The sequence below is a fragment of the Anas platyrhynchos genome, chromosome 9 (genome assembly GCF_047663525.1).
Source record: "Anas platyrhynchos isolate ZD024472 breed Pekin duck chromosome 9, IASCAAS_PekinDuck_T2T, whole genome shotgun sequence".
In the NCBI taxonomy this organism is placed as follows: Eukaryota; Metazoa; Chordata; class Aves; order Anseriformes; family Anatidae; genus Anas; species Anas platyrhynchos.
Window position 1 is genome coordinate 8,245,536 of NC_092595.1, and position 16,338 is coordinate 8,261,873.

Below are 16,338 nucleotides of genomic sequence, written 5' to 3' on the forward strand. Positions count from 1 at the left end.
CAGATGATTTTAATAATTACAACGCTGTAAATATTCCAGCTGACAGATGTGAACTGGAGTATCACTGTGTTGTAAAAACATTTGAGAGACTAGCTCCAGGCTAGAGACGGTTAGCTAATTGGAAAGCTTCTACTTTCATATGCCATCTACCTGCTTAAATTTTAATAGGATTTCTCCCCTGAAGATACTCATTTGCTCTATGGCTGAGACCTTTTGGAACCAGTTAAATTCTTATTACCTTTATTGCTGGGCTTGATTCTACAAAGTGCTGGGCATTCCCCACCCTGATCGGGAACATTAGATATAGGCTTGATTTTTAAACGCCAGTGTTACTTATACAGATAGTGAAGACTTCTAACTGTGCAAGTGTTTTCCAGGAAAGGAACAAGTGAAAACAGGGCTCTGGTAATTGCTAGTTAATATAAATTGCTTAGTGGAGATTGGGTGGGTATGGGGCAATGACAATCCTCAAAGTAAGAAAAGTAGGAACCATTTGCACCTGTAAAAATATTTAACTGTAGCAGTGCTCTTTGGCTCAAGATCATGCAATTACAAGCATTATTTGGCAAGATTTCCTATATGTTCTTGAGTGCTTCTAGGCTTTGTCTCACGGTACCCAGCAGCTCTCTGCCATCTTCTGCACTTGAAGTCTTCCTTCATGCAATGCTTTCATGTTTGAACACTAATAGGTCTTATAGGTAAAGCCTTAATTGTCTTCATCCCTGTGCAAGCAGGTGATGGCCTGCTGTGCTGAAGGCACCCAGATGCAGGTATTCCTGCATCAAGAAAGAGCGAAGCACATACATGTACACATACATGTACTTCACTCAGCTCAGGAAACAAATCAAAGAGTGGGAAATTAGTGCTGAATGAAGATTAAGTTAGGTACGTGGAAATGTAAGAAGGATTTTGCCTAGCCGAAGCTGTCCTGTGGTGTCTGTCACTTAGAAACCCAATTGCACGGTCAACTGCAATAGCATGAAAGCCCATCAGTCCAGTAATCTCCAGTTTGTAATTGATTCTGCTTCTACAAATGTTAGCTAAAGCAAAAATCTGCATTAAGGTAAGTGCTAAACATCCATCAGCCTGACTGATTAGTCAAAGTAGGAATAGCTGGAGAAATGCATGCTATTTGCCATCAGATTAAGTGAAGTTTTGCTTCCACAGTCAGAAAGCTAATAATTTGCTTGCAATGGGATCAATTCAGTTTTCAGCTCTGCTTGCCTTTGAAATCTGTGCTTGAATGCACATCTCTTCAGGTCACAAGGCAGATGGGCAAAATAAAAATATTTTTTGATTAAATAAATATCAAAAGAGATTGGCTAAAGAAGTGTTTGAGTTCCAAAGACTGAACAACTAAACTAGACAATCAATGGGACAGACTCCTGATACAGACCTAATTGGATCTACCTGTAAGATTATCAAAATCTTCACTGATATAACTTTGTCTTATTTCTGTTTTTCTTTCTGGCTTTGTTTTCTTAAAGCATGATCAGCACACTTGCTAATATCTTTTTCCATGAGCCTGTTAATATGACCATGCTGTTGTGAACTGGGCAACTCAATTCCACAGCTAAGAATGCATGCAGAGAATATGTTCTCTCAGTGTAATAAATGCATTTACTTTGTGGGTAAATAATACTGAATATGAAAATCTCATTTTTGAAATATTTTCTAATGATTACAGGTGTCCATATTAAAATTATTCCTTGTCCAGCCAAAAATCCGGCATTTGCTGGTGTTGAACAATTATGTGGCAGATCGTATTACTTTCTTTTCTGGTTTATATAACTCAGCAAGACATCATGAATTACAAATTTTATGATATCCTGCTCATACCTTCATTGAAAATTCTAGTATTTAAACTTAAAATTCACTTATAAAAATATTCTCTAGCAATCATAGGACTCTTAAGCTTAGAGAAAATAAATGCAAGAAGGTTATAAAGAGATTAAAACTTGGTATTCTTTGTATTCAAGCAACTACCTGTGAATATTTTTTTTCTCTACTTGCTTAGCTCTGAGGTAAGCATCTTGCACATACCTTAATAAATCCAGTGAGTATAGATCAGCTCTGCAGCTCAACAGCAGCCCTTCCCTTGGCAAAGTGCTGTAGTATTTTTAATAACCACTGGTGGTCAGAACCCTGCTTTTCCCACTGACAGTGATCAACTGTCTGGGCTAGCAGACTTGATGTCCACTGAGCATGCTTACCTGAATCAGCGTATAGAAGATAGAGCAGAACAAGCAGCTCTGTGGGTGCTGTGGTTTGTGTCCATGCTGCATCCTTCCTCTCTGCTAGGACAGGTGCTGTTCCTGAACTGGCTGTTCCCATGAACCTCATAAGGCTGCTCCTTCCAAAGGCGTTTTTCAAAGGTAGCTGAAGCTGGTCCTCAGGTTCAAAAAGGGAGCAGGAGAAGCTGATATCAGGATCACATAGACTGGGTTGCTAGTGCTTACTGTGACATCTTACACAACCAGTAGTGCTGTCAGTTCTCAAGCTTGCTGATGAAGTTTCTCTGCAAGGGCTTTCTCTTCCCTTGTGTGTGTCTTGCAGTCTGCGTGTGTATGCAGATACAGCTGTGTGTGACTGGGCAAGCTGAGCGGTGAAATTCAGTGGCAGGATGTGCACTTGCCATGCTTCTGTCCACAGCAGGCAAACAAAGAGTTTTGGCCTCTGTGGGGTAACTTTCTTTGGTGAGACGCTCAGCTGACTTTTCTGGCCCAAAAAGAGTTGATGAGACTTTGTGTAAGTACCTAAACATTTAGATACATGTGAACTAAATAAAACCACCAAACCATGAGCAGTTTATCTGAGGTTACAATAGCTTAATTTCTTAAGCATCCTTGTTCAGAAATGAGCAACAATTCAGCCTTTAATACAATGTTGAGCTGTGATTCATAGTTGGTAGTAGGAGAAAGCAGTGAACTAATTGCTTGGATCTGGTCAGCAGACAGTGAAGCAGCTCCCTTGTCCGTGATACCATGCCCCTTCCCTTGCTGATTATTCACCAGAAAACATCCTACGGTCTCATTCATAAAGTCCAGTAATGACACAAGAAATGTCAGGAGTATCTGCTGAAAGAGTGGGAGGCTGACAGAGCAGCACATTGTGAGTCTGCAAGAGCAGCTCTGCATTTCCTCTGGGGTTGTTTTCAGTTCTTTTGTCAGCTGATTACATGGTCTTTTATAATTTCTAATCTACAGAATAGAGCTATTTGCTTGTGGATTATGTGAAAGTCGCAGGCTTATGCAAAAGAAAAACAAAATAATCTGGAAGTGGATTCTGTTGGCAAATGTTATACTTCATTTAGGTGTTTTTTATCTAAAGGGGAGCTTAATCTAGGGGTGTGGAAGAGGGGGGGAAAAAACCAACAAAACCAACACCACACCAGAACAAAGCCCAGCTTCTGTCAGTCTTTCAGATTTCAGCCTTATGGTGTTAATTCTTCAGTGCTCCCAAGCACGTGACTTAAATTTCTTGTCCCCACTCAGCAAAATATTTTTAACGCTACTTAAAGTTAAATGTTGGCTTTATGTGTTTTGGTGAATAGGAGTGGATTCAAATGTGTGCTGAACTGCTTTGCTGATTCTTGGGCCTGTATGCATTAAACACTATAAACAAGTTTATTGTATTTACTGTCATCTCTATTGTTAATGAGAATACCATGTACCTATCGTGATGCTGTGGGAGTTAGAGCTTGAGTCTCTGCAAAAAGTCTCTGTGCTATTGGGATATGAGCAAAGTGAGCTGTGAAATATTTTTGCTGACCTCTGGACTTCTCTGCTGGTAGACCTGAGTTTGCAGTCTCAAGGGGAGGGAGGGACAGAAAGTGTCAGATATGCCTGTTATGTGATATATCTACAATCAAAAATATCTTTTTGATACTTTCTTGCTTTTTTTCCTCCCCACCGTGAATACCATCCTAGCTAGATACATCCTAGCTATCAAGTCTCAGTCAAGGTGACACTCAGCAGTGTATATGTATCTAAATATATACAAAGAAGTGGTGAAATAAAAAGGTTCTGGTGAACAGTATAGTTTCTTGTGGGTCTCCAGGTCCAAAGAAGAACCTTGAGATGAGACATGAAACGAGGGAGGATTTTTCTTGGCCACTGTGAGAGTTGAACAAGTGTGAGGGATGTGAAATTCCAGCATTGATGGACTAGGGAAGCATTTGCTCAGCTGCATGTAAAATGTCCCTGAGCTTCTTGCAAGTCTTCCATGAGACCTGCAGATGTGACTAGGTGTGTGCAGATGGCTGGTGTGATATGCTATGATTTATCAATATGAACTTTGGAAGCTGGCTTTAACTCCTCTCCTTAGCACCTGCAGCAGGCCCCCTGATATCTGCTGTGCAAAGTGGACAGATGTGTATCAACGAGGCACGCTTTATTTTTCTTGGGTCAACATTTCACATGGAGTTTCTAGAAGGATAGTTTTGTTTGGTTTTCACTGAGCCTCTTATTAGCATACTTCTGTTGGGGGCTGAATAGTAGTACCAGAATAAGATCTGTGGTGAAGGGCGGTGTGCTGATACTGGGGAGTTCAACTTCCCAAGAAACTATTCTTCTACTTGAGCAAATGCACTGTTGGAACAGAAAACTACCAACCAAAAAAAGGAGACAGTGTGCCAGTGTGGAGATAAATGGTCTTGGGGATAGAATTTGGCTCTGTAATTAAAATGAACAGCCCATGGACCCCAGTAATAAGTCTTCTGATCTCCTGATTTGCTATGAAATTTCTAAGAATGAGATTGAAAGAATCTCATTGGCTTTGAAAACTATTAACAAAGTTTAATATCTTAGTGCTTGTTGGATAGATGTATTTGGTTAGAGGCATTAAAGGAGTTTGTCCATGAGAAAACTTGATTTGAGAAAATGAGTATTGTTCCTGATTTTCTGGCTTAAAACGGAGTTTCAGGATTTCTGCTTCCTATTACAAAAGTACTGTTTACTTATAGCTAATTTCCATGTTGTCTAATTTGTGTCATTACAAAATTAATTTGATAGTAAACTGAATAGTTTTGTTAACGTGGAAATGAGGAGGAGGAGGTTGCTCAAGGCACCTAGATGCCCATCCTACTTGTGCCCCAGTCCAGCACTCCAATGAGTACATGACCCAATGTAAACAAGCATTTACCTTGCAGAAAAAATGTACAAAGCATCTTGCTCCATTACCGCACATAGGAATAAATTAAAATGAGCTGTTTGCTTGGGGAGGTACGTGACTCTTCACTGAGTCAGAACAGGGCATTTGGCTTCTAAAGGCACCAAAAATATTGTATGCTCTGCTTGTACTCTATTTGTAAAATACTCCCTTCAAGGAGTTTAGAGTTGACTTATAGTAGTTTTTTTGTCTCAAAGATTACAAAGTGGTTTATATACTGTTTATGTAGGGATTACTTTATTTATCTCTCAGCTGTCTCTCAGGACTTGACAGCTGTGTCTCATGATAATGCATAATTGTTTTTTTATTTTTTTAAAATCTGCATTATGAGGAACCAGTCTACAAATCCAGGCTCACTCACCCTGTTTACATGAATACATGTATCTGGGTAGTAGTTTAGACTCAAGTCTGGCACAGGGAAGCCTATGCATGCTTTGTCCCAGTAGCAAATTGTTAAACTTTTTATTTATTTACTTATTCCATCAAATGGTGCTGGACAATATGTACCATCAAAAGGCCAAATGTGGTCTAGTCTTTGGCAGATGCTTTGAGTCTGGCTCTTACTAGTTCTGCGTGCATTCTGCAACTCTGCCTGGCATTGAAGCGTGGTTGGGAAGCACCATCCAGGAGACTCAGCAGCTTTTGTTGCTATTCTCCATGTGTTGTAGGCAGCTTTTGTGTTCGTCTAGCTGTGAGATAGAAAATATGTATTTCATTCCTATTATAAAAACAGGGCTGAAGCAACAGAAAGCACAATTGCCACTAACCTTGGAAATTTGGAAGCAAGTGTAAAAAATAAATAAATAAATAAATAGGAGAGAATTCAGATCTTCTTGTGCCTGTGACCTTACAGGCTTTGCTTCTGGCGAATCCCAAATTCTGTTACTCACGTATTGTTTCTTTTTTTTGTTTGTTTTTCTTTGTTTTAATTATTATTATTATTTTGTTTATATTTTATGGAGCTAAATTAAATCCTTAGGATGGCCCAATCATTTCTTTTTGCTGGAAGGTCCAGCGAGCTAAAGCTTTACCTCTCTGGTCCTAAAGATGCTTGTACTGTTACTTTTTCACATTAGGTTATTGTCATGAGGAAGGTCACAGGACAGGGCTTTGATGCTAAGACAACTCAATATAAAACCAAGTAGTTTCAGCTGCAAAATATTGGTACATTATATGCAGATATTTATATTTACACATAGCGCTTTATTTCATGTTCTTAGTCATAAGAGCAGGTGTTTCTCTTCCTGCTTGGAGCTGGTGGTTTTCCCAGGCACTGTCCCTGTGCAGCCCTTGTTTTCTGTTCCACCGGCCAGCACTGTCATCTTTCTGGTAATAACCACAAGAGCCTGTTTTGTTCCTGCAGAAGTCAGGGGAGGAAAGGCTTGTCCTGCCTGGCAGAAGTTGTGCTGCCCCTTGCTTTCATTTGGACTCTTCCTCTAAATCTACAGGACATCAGAACTTTCCCCCATGTGATGCAGGCTCTGTGGCCTGTTCTGAAATGAAACAATGACTTCCCTATATTCTGGGATCTGTGCTAGAAAGTGTCTGTCTGCCTGGCTAATGGGGTTCAGGCCGTTTCTGCCATAAAGGGCTGGTTGTCTTTTGCGTGATGGCCTTTGATAGATGTTCTGAGAGGATACCCCCTTAGAGTATAAGGGGAGAGGGTAACAATTGCAGCCACGAATGTTTTGTTTAAGATTAAAATCACATACAATTTGAAAAATATGAAATAGAAATGAACTGCATCACAACAGGTACAGAATCTGTGTTCTAAATCACCCAGAGGTGAAGTGCAGGTGTGAATGTACACTGTTTGTCAAGTTAATTTAATCTAGACAAGGTAGCAAAATAATTAGAAAAAAAATATATATTTTTTTAAAATGGAGTCAGTGGTCCCAGGTTGAAATTATGAAGTCTTAAAACTTTGAAAATAAGCTGGGGCGCTGCTCCTGCATTGATCTTTGCACTCAGGTCAAGTAGAGAAAAGCTTGTTTGCAGACATCTTGTTGGCAAAGTTTTGGTACACTTCTGCCCAATTTTTAGAAATAATGTGAGACCTGTTTTTGAAAAATAAGACTTACTTTTGACAATGTAATTATGTATCACTGGAATTTAGGTTGTGCTGATGCGAAGCTTGGTGATGCACAAGTCCATCTAATCACTGTTCATGATCATGTATTACTGCTGTCTGACTTCTACCTCGAGCACAATTGTGTGTTCTTCAGAAATGCAGGGATCACTCGAAGGGGAAATGAAAAACAACAAAAAAAGCATTTTTAGTTTTTTTTAATTACTTTTGGAAGTTATGTCAGGATGCTTAGAGTTTTGCAAAAGGGAGATCTTGAAGGGAATTTTGTGTGCAAAGATTTATTTTTGAAGAAAAAAAGGAATATTTTGGATGTTTTTCATCTGAGAATAGTTTGGAACTGAAAACAGTGAAATTTGAGGAAAGCAAATGGGAGAATAAAATTGGAAAAGAAGTATCTCTTGCTGCTTAGGAGAAAGCTTTAATAATAAAAGCAAGTGTTTTTTGTGCATGTTCTATCTCAAGGGACATTCATGGCTGAGACTCCTGTCTGATACCAGTGTATAGCATCCACTGAGTGTTGATGTCTGATGCTAGAACACTAAATAACCCTCTCTTGCTCTAAGTTTTTGTGTTTTTAAGCACAAGTGAGTTTTTTGCAACTGTGCCTGACAATTTCTGTAAGACTGCAAAGTCATTGTTTCCTCTGTAGCTTGGATTCCTTCCTGTAAACAGAGATGTGCTGACTGCAGGGTGCTCACGCAGCCATGGCTGTGCAAGCTGTCAGACAATAGTTCACATCACGTACATTAAGTCAGAACATTCCTGCTTGGTCAACTTGGGTTTTGACAACCATTGTTCTTCTTGTGTGTGCAGTATAGTATCGCAGGCAAATAAGGAAAATTGCTTTTTATTAGTAACTGTATGAATTGGAATGAAATAGTGTCCTAACTATTTCAGTCAACCTGAAAAGAAAATCCCTCCTGTCAGGATATTGACAACACACTCAACTACTGAAACACAAAATGCAAGGATTGCGTCACAAGAATATTTTCATCAGCTAAACACACCTGAGGGGAAGCTGGAGATACATGGTTACTTTCGGAAGCTCATTAACTTTCTGGTAGTGTCCTTTAGGTTGTTACATCCTGGAAAAATATTTGTTTCCTATCATTCAACTCTGTTTTCTGATCACTTTCCAATGACAGTGCTTGTTTGCCAAGTCCCAGATTACTTACAAAGGTTTACGTTACTCCCACTGGATAGAGAGAATTTATCTCTATCCACCTATTTATATTTAACACAAGGAGCACCAGCTGAAATTATTATGGGTTATGGGTCTGACCTGCAGGAGAAACATGCTGGGTTTGTGGTGCATTGCCTGAGCAGATGTGGAAATGTGAATCACTTGGACAAAAATGCCTTCTGGAGAAAAGCAGTTTTGCTGCACCTTTTACTACTTTTCTGTTTTTGAACACAGTGAAGGAAGCTATTTTGGAAGACTAGGTTTGAGAGACAAAAGTCAGTGAAGGTTCCTCCCTACCCCAGTTAAAAATAGTCACAAACATTTTCTGTGTATTTGGCACTACTTCCTTGTGTTTTTTTTTTTTTTTTTTTTTAATTATTATTACTTTAAATCAAATCTGTGCTAAGTGACAAAGCATTGCTGCAGAGCAGCTCTGGCTTTGTTTTGTTTGCTCATCACTGCTAGTGGGAAAGGAATACGAAGAAACTATTGCTGTGTTACAGAAGCGGTTGCTTCAGGAAAACAGACCTTAGCACTCAGGATAAACACCTGAACAGCTCTCTTGTCCTTGGCCAGTGTCACCAGTGTCTAGTAGCCTCTGAGGTCTAGCAGACAAGAGGCAGAAGTATTACAGGCCAGTTCCATCTAAAATGTAATCACCTGTGGCTGATGGATTAGGACAAGGCAGAGGTAAGTGTTTGGAAAGGTATGTTGCCAGAGTGTAAACAGATAAATTTGCACCCCTTGCTCCCCACACTAGTTGCTAATGACTTTGCAGGATACAAAATAAATCAGTTTTTCTGTTTCAGTTTTGTTCTAGCATACTGTTCAGGTGTTCCACCCCAAGTCTTCAGGTTCAGTGTTATCCTCATTTTCATGAGACTGTGTACTGGTGTGCATGGCTCAGGTCACTGGAGATGGCATACACCCATTGTCAGTTTAGCCACCCCCAAAATTAGGCAGCTGGGCTTAGGCAGATGAATGTATTTCCCCAGTAGCCAGTGACCAGAACTGTGCTCAAGAGGTTGCCTTGTCCCGCGTTTCAGGCACACAAAGTGAGGTGAGTCACACTCTGATCCTTCCTTTTTTCCAAAGAATATTCACCTCCTCCATTGCTGCCCTCATGGCTCTGCTTATCACTTTGAAGGTGGAAATGACCAAGGGAATGCTTATGTGGCCTGGGTTAAGCTCAGGCACAGACCAGGCTGAACCTGGGGTGGGGGTGGGGGGTAGGGTGGGGTGATTTATTTAGGGAATTAGTCACTTTAATCTTGTGAGAACAGTGAGAGATAAAATTTTGGCATTAGAAAAATAAAATTCTGATTTGAGCTTTTTAATGAAGTGTTATTACCTGTCATTGTAAACCCTTGTGCTCCTAAAGAGTGTTCTCATAACATCTTCAGCTTCTCTAAGTTGTTTTTCTGATGCCATCTCTGTCTCCATCCTTCTGCCCCATAGCTCTGGGAATGTTTTGACCCAGCTCACCAAAGGGCCAGATCTCATCTAGCAGGAAACCAGCCCACCCCAAAAAGTGCCGGTAGGGCTGTGTGGCAGCTTTGGGAAAGCTGTGGGGCCTGGGTCATCAGTTGGATGACTTCAAGCGCATTAAACAAGTTGAAAACAGATTGTTGAGATGTGCAAAGGTGGAGGCTTAGTTGCTGATTCAACTACTGTTTTAAGGGGCAAAAATTTGCTTGCTGCCTGCCTGGATATAGAAGTCCTTCAGGTGGTGCTAGCAGGTGTCACCAGTAACCTACACAGTGGTCATCAGCCACCTTTGTCTTCAGCATCAGGTGTCTGACATCAAGGTAAAGGCAGAACAAAATGCAATGCTGATTGCTTGGTATCCCCATTTTCTGACACAGGAAGGTGAAGAATCTACACAGATAATACTGATTCCCCTGCTAACTAACCAGTAGGCTGTGCTTATAGGTAAGTTTTTATTTTGGTACTGGATTCTCTCAGGGTGTTCCTGCAGCCACTTCCGGTGAATGCTGAGGGGGCAAGAAGGATGAGGGATGGAGATAAATGACCAATGCACTCAAAGTATCTTATCGGCCTGGGGCATGCCAGCCTGCAGGCTTCCTTATATGCTGTTTGTTGAAGTCTGGTGGAGCCTTTTGTGGGCCAGTCTAGTCAAGAAATATCCCTTCCCAAGGGGGAGGGAGCAAAATGCATCTGGAAAGTTTGCAGGAACCGAGGCCTCGACTTTGGATCTGCCTATACCTGTCACACGGTAAACAAAGCTCCCTGGGAGGACTCGGGGTTAGCCGAACACCTTGGTCACACACTAAGCAAACTATCCCCCAGGTGTGCTTGCAGAACAGACTCTCCATCAGCGTCCTGTCATGCACAAAATGTTTATCCAATTTGTCAAGATAATCTTTCTTCAAATAAGCTCAGGTCCTAGGCCTCAGAACAGCCCAATTTCAAGCAGTATGAAGTAACTCTTTTTTTCCCTCCTTTTCTTGCCCTCCCCTCCACCCCCCTTTAATCACTGTGTCAACTTTTCCTTGGCTTTAAGCAAACTGAAAGTAATTATATCATTCTCAAGTGAGTTATCTTTTGACTGAGTTAGCTGATTTGTAATTTACTTCAAAATGCTCCCAAGTTGTGGTATCCCTTTCTAAACATACATTCTCAGATGTTTCACAAAATTGAGCTCATCAATGACCCAACAGTTTGTTTATACTGACACGTATAACAGCTAACTAATGATAACTAATTTAGGACATTTCTAAAGAAATAGAAGTTAGTTTTGTGTGTGTGTGCTTTTTCTCCCCTCCTTAATGGTAGCTTTACCCATAGTTCTGGTTTTCCTTAGGGAGTTTAAAAGAGCCTTTACATTGTCATTTTCTGTTTGAAGCTGTCAATACATTTTAAGTCTATTCTGAAGTATGGATTAATAATAGATCAGGTGTTACTACCTAAGACAATGCTCACTCCTTTTTGATAGACAACAGTTGCTTAGTTTTATTGCATAAAGGATATTACTTCTGTGATCACTCAGAACTGTCAGATTGAAAGCAAATTGTGTGTTTTTCCCCAGCGTTCCCAAAGAATTGAATGTATATCCAAAAATAGAAAGATAAATCATCTATTTTTTCCCCTGATGTTTCATTCATTGATTTCCTCTTTTCTCCCTCCCTCCCTAGCTGATACTACAAAATCTGCCATTTGGTTTTCACTTAAATTAAGGTGGAACCAAGCTTCATGTAGTCCTGCTTCTCCACAGCTAAAATCCTGCATCCAAAAGGGCTGCTCTGTGTGCTGCTTCATTTTAAGCTTTGTGGGTGAAATCCTGCTCAATTTGAGGTGATGGATGTGTTCTTGTGGGGCTGTGAGAGCCAGAAGTAGTCAGTGGGTTAAACGGGAAACTTGCAGCAGGAGATGGGTAGGAGTCTGTGTGTGTTCTTCCATTGCATCCATCAGTGCAATGGCCAGGTCACAGCTATTTTTGAGCCTTGCATTAGAAAGCCTGTGTTTAAAACCTGATTTTAAAGGGTATTAAGCAGCACCAATCATTATGTTAATGAGGCTCGTTGTTTTGGGAAGAATTGCTGTGTTTAAATATGCTGGTGATATCCTATTTATTGCTTGAGAGAAGGAAATGGTAAAATGTGCCTGTGCAGCAGATTATGAATTGGAAAAGAAAAAAAATTGCTCCATTTTTAAAAAACAGCCATGTTCACTTTTCTCTGTGTAGATTCCAGCTGGATTAATTGGCCAAACTTTAATAAGTGTTAGCCTTCGTGCATACCTCTGGTAGAGCGAAGCGGCTACAGTAGGTGAACAAATGTAACCCCCGTGTTTCCTGCTTTATGCACTCAATTCTAGAAGATCAGAAAAATTAGTCTTTGGATTACAATGTGGCAAAAAATTAAAGGATTAAAAAGTGTCTAGAGCTGCTATAAAGATAATTATTGGTATTTACATAAGTAAGGGATGTGATAGCCAATAAATAGAACTTAATTAATAAAGATTGCCATTATGCAGCTGAAGACCTTGAAGCGCTTAAAAATTAATTAAGCCTCCCAACCCTTCTGCGTTATTGATAAGTGTTACGATTATATACCTATTCTACAATAGGTAAATGGAGATACTGTGCACTTAAGTGAATCTTTTTGCTCAAGGTCACATAATGACTTGGCAACAGAACTCAGGAATCTTTATTGCCACCTGAGACTGGTCCTTACAATACATGTTTTTTGGAATTGAGGCGAGGAAAAAAAAAGGAATATATTCACACTGGTGTCAATACAGCTCTTCTGTCTAAGAAACTATTGTCTTTGGTTCGTGTGGAGTACATTTTATATGTGCTGTTCAGGGTTTCTTAATGGTAAATTAATCTTTTCTATTGTGTTGCCAGTCAAATAATTACTGTCTGTGCAGCCTCACAACTGCTAAGTTTGTTCTTTACAATTTTATTTCTGTTCATGCTCTCTCATGCTTTTGTTTATATAACTTGGTTTGCACATTAAGCAGCACTTGTCAGGCTCATTTGCAAGGAAATAACTGAAGAATTGCGCTGCATAATATTGTGAGTGAGAAGTCTGTCTTCATCTGGTTGATTTTAATAGTAGCAGGAATCACTTTGCTGGTTGCTGCATGTAAATGGTTGTGAGCAGACACACACTCGGTAGTGAAAGGGAAATTAAAAGTCAGCGTGTCAAAGCTAAATCTACGTTTTGTAGAGGTAAGTTGCATGTTGCCTGATTCATCAAAGGCAGCAAGAAACTATTGCTTTTGGGTAGAGCAAAGGCAATGCCCTCCTTCACAGGTACTGCTAAAACTATAGAAAAGCCTTTCCTCTCCTACTGGCAGTGTGTGAATATTCTTGTTAATCTGACAGGCTCCTTTTGCTGGCCCTGTGCAAAGAGCTGTCCTGGTGCCCTGTAAAAATAATGATCGAGTATCCCCAGAAATCATTAGTCAAGAAGTATTTCTGGCAGAAGAGAAGTGTTCTCCGAGCCTATACTCTGTCAGAAAAATAGTGAAATGCTTACGACCAACCCCAAATGATGGATGATTTACTTTTCGTGAGTCAGATATTTCAGAATAATGAAGCTGGATTAAAAGTACAATTTTGCCTATACTAGTGAGAGTTGAACATTTAGTCTTTTTAGATAAAATGGATTCTTAAATAACTAAAACATTCTAGGAGCTGATGTGTTTATGAGAAGTTTGCTGTTCTCCATAAACCTTACGACTAAATGATGAATTTTGGCTCCAGTAATGTTGCTTGGTGACTGGTGAGTGGTGGGGAGAGCTTCTAGACTGATCAGGTCTTTTAATTTTCTTTTTTTTTTTTTTTTGAAGCATAACTGTTTGTTTCCAAACATTTTTTTGTCATATGAGGGAGGAGAAAAAAAAATTAAAATATATTTTCTTGTTATGGTTATTGGAAAGGTATACTCTTAATTTCCTTAAGTTTTGGTATCTCAAGGACACTTTCACTTGATATTTCATATGTCTTTGTTGCCATCCTGGATGTGATGTGTTGCTATTGACCTGCAACAACTAAGGCTTTGTGTGTGGTAGGGCCACTCCCATTTTATAGTTGCGGCTAAAACCGAGCTCAAATCTGCTGTATGCAAACAAAACAGACACTTGCCAACAATGAATGCTAAAGCAGTCTCTGGAACTGTTGGTTCCATGAGGAAAACAATAGTTACTGCAGTCTTACTGCAGTGACATATGGTGAAGTTCCTAGTACTCTTTGGACAGTTCTGTATAAATGGAACATTGAGCTTTGATGCTGACCCATGCATGTGTGTAAAAATTAAGCGAAGGAACCCATCGTTCTATGAAGTATTATGGCAGAAGCGTCTCCTAATTTAGTGTTGAGACTTGTATGATTGTTTTTAGGAAAGGTGGACTCTTTTGTCACTTAAGTTTGAACTCTGTCAAAATTGGAGGTCAGTCCTAATTGTGTTGCTGTTGGAACATAAGAAAACATGCATGCATTCCAGTCTTGTTTTCCTCTTCCCTCGATTATTATTTGAATATGGTTTTCTTAGTAGTATTGTGTGATATTTGGGAGGAAAAAAACAGTTTTTCAGAATTTATTCCTCTGAGTGTATCACAAGGAATGCAATTGGACAGTGGTGGTTCTTGGGAAAATCTCAACCTCGCTTTGCAGACTCAAGAAGTTCAAATAATTCTGACAGCATGCAAATGTCAGTGCTTAACCAGGGTTTGTCTCTGAACCTTTATGTTCATTCCTGCTTCTTGATTGAGTATTCATGTCGTTGTATGGAAGAAGAAAAGGTTGCCAGATAATTCCTAACCACTCTGGCAAGCTGCACTTTGGGGCGTGGAGGGAATCATCTCTCTTATTTTGTCAGTGCTACTCCTTTGAACTCCTGGCTAAAAAGCTGTAATAAAGATCCGTCTAAAAAGGAAGGTCATCAGGCAAGTGCTGAGACTTCAGGAAGTCTTAAGCAAACCTAGAGTCTTTTTTTTTTTTTTTTTTTGCCATTCAATTGCTCTATCTTGAGATAGGCCCTTCCTCACTAGTGTGTGTTATAATGAAAATGCCAGTGCTGCTCTAACTCCTGCTGCTCTAACGTGCTTCTCCAGGGTCCTTGGGCTGAATGCTGATTATTCCCTCAGTGGTGGTGCCTGTGCATGTGGTACTTTGTTTAGAGCCTTGGAGGAGCAATAGAGAGTCACGAAGTCTGAAACAAAATGAGGCTGAGTCTATTCATGGGGCAATCTGGATTTACTGGATGGTAAATAGTATGTTGGGGAAGGTCAACATGTAAAGAGGGGAGGGAGAGCAGCCAAGTTTAGCAACATACCTCAAAAACGGATGTTTGAAAGCTTTTGGAATGAACATTTTTCACTTTTTTTTTTTTTTTTTTTTAAGTAGAATATTCTGATGCTTCCAATTTATTTACCTGGCTCTTACTGTTGGAAGCTTGTTGCGAGGACTGTGGGGTACAATGGTAGTACTTTGTTACTGTGCTATGCAATACAGGATAAATAACAGTTGGTGTAGAATGAGGAAGAACATGAATGGGAATTCAAGTAAAAGTGTTCTTAGAAGTTCTTTTCTCATGAATTGCCCCAAGGACTTCATCTGCTTGAAAGACATATCCCAAGGGCAAACTTATTCTCTAAGAAGACAACAGACATCTGATCTTGGCAGACTAGTGTGAAAGCTTGTTAATGCCTACATTAACTCTTTAGCTGCTAAACTTATTTTTTTCTTCTTGAATGCTGTCAATATCACATTTGGAAGAAGTTGACCTAGAAATTGAAGCTGTTCAGGGAGTTTGGTTGTGAGGCTCAGTGGTAGTCTAGCTGAAATCTTAGAAATGGTTCCTTACAGAGAATGCTCTAGCTGTTGTCTTCTCTGGTCAGTGTAAGCACATTTAAAATAAATAAATAAATAAAATAAAATAAAAGCTGCTTGCAACTTTTCTTCCATGCACTGTTTCTGTAAGTTGCCCATTGGCCTAAACATTTTCCAGGAACTCTTTTTTTTTTTTTTTTTAATATGAATTGTCAGATAGGGTATGTGCATGGGAGTCAGCAGGAATGTAGCCTCTATGTTAAAATATTCAGACGTGAATTTTTTTCTTCTTTAAGACTTTAGGAGCTATCCAGCTTTTTGAGATGTACAAAGCTTAACGTCCATCATCATGTGATCAGATTCTCCGAGGTGTTTTTTTTTTTTTTTTTTTTTGAGAGGGTCTATTATGTAAATCAAATGCCCACAGTTATCATGGATGTCAATAGGAGTCCATAATCATTATAGGGGGTTATTACCTCTTGAGGAGTGATCCTCAAATGACCTAAGGAAAGTAGTTTGGAATAACTGTTTCCATTTCACTGATAGCTAAGTTTTAGTCCTGCAAAAGAAGAACCAGATGTCTAGCGCGGCATCAGT

The 16,338-nt window shown here is 39.7% G+C and overlaps 1 long non-coding RNA gene across 10 annotated transcripts in view; it reads left to right on the forward strand.

Annotated features, from left to right (window-relative positions):
* Window positions 1–16,338, forward strand: part of LOC106018689 (uncharacterized) — a 326,876-nt gene that overhangs the window by 5,224 nt on the left and 305,314 nt on the right. For 5 of the 10 annotated variants that reach the window (XR_011811400.1, XR_011811402.1, XR_011811394.1 and 2 more), the window contains exons 2-3: window positions 8,945–9,131; window positions 10,307–10,373. The exons of the other annotated variants lie outside the window; for them this stretch is intronic. This is a non-coding gene — a long non-coding RNA (uncharacterized lncRNA). The remainder of the gene's footprint in view (window positions 1–8,944; window positions 9,132–10,306; window positions 10,374–16,338) is intronic. 10 annotated transcript variants of the gene reach the window in all.